Here is a 700-nt window from a genome sequence, read left to right as displayed (position 1 = left end):
GTTCATTGAAGTCCAAGATCAAACTGCAGCGTCTTTATGTTACCCAGTTCCTGCAAAATCTCATCGGAGAACAAGTTCAGCCATATGACAGTGGTTGAAACTCAAATCCAATCCCACTAGGTTGGAACAGTTGCTGAGAGTGGACGGAATAGAATGGAATAGAACCTGTAAAGTGATTATTCTGTAGGAACAGTTCCTTCAACGATTCCTAAGATCTTGACACAGTCACTTCGAAATTGTACCATAGAAGTTGTTCGAATTTAGATCCAACTATTCCAAACGCTCTATCTCTGTCAATGACTCCGAAAGCAATGCTTCGAACTGGTTGAACCCAACAGAAAGCTCCTCAACCCCTCCATTTTCACAAAAATCTCAAGCGGTAACTCATCGAAGAATCTGTTAGACAATATATCGAACGAGACGAGAGACGAGCAAGACGTGAACTCGTCAGGAACTGGACCCGTGAAGTTGTTGGATGAGAGATCGAGTTCGAGAAGTTGTCCGCCATGGCGACCGAAATCTGGCTGGTGAAGTGGTTGCCAGAGAGGTATAGGAACTAGAGCGAACCGATTGGGAGGAAACGGAGATTGTCCGCCATGGCGACCGGAATCTGGCTTGTGAAGTGATTATCAGAGAGGTAAAGGAACTAGAGCGAACCGATCGGGAGGATTAATTGTAGTTTTGAAGGGGAAGGACTTCT

General features: G+C 45.1%; 1 long non-coding RNA gene across 1 annotated transcript; it reads right to left on the bottom strand.

The window, feature by feature from the left end:
- LOC110262501 lies at window positions 19–313 on the bottom strand. The gene is made up of 2 exons (XR_002355843.1): window positions 166–313; window positions 19–50 (listed from the first exon to the last, which is right to left on the bottom strand). It is a non-coding gene; the product is annotated as an uncharacterized LOC110262501 (long non-coding RNA).

This window comes from Arachis ipaensis, chromosome B10 (assembly GCF_000816755.2).
Source record: "Arachis ipaensis cultivar K30076 chromosome B10, Araip1.1, whole genome shotgun sequence".
Taxonomy (NCBI): domain Eukaryota; kingdom Viridiplantae; phylum Streptophyta; class Magnoliopsida; order Fabales; family Fabaceae; genus Arachis; species Arachis ipaensis.
The sequence above is the reverse complement of the archived record's forward strand: the minus strand, read 5'-3'. Positions and strand labels throughout refer to the sequence as shown.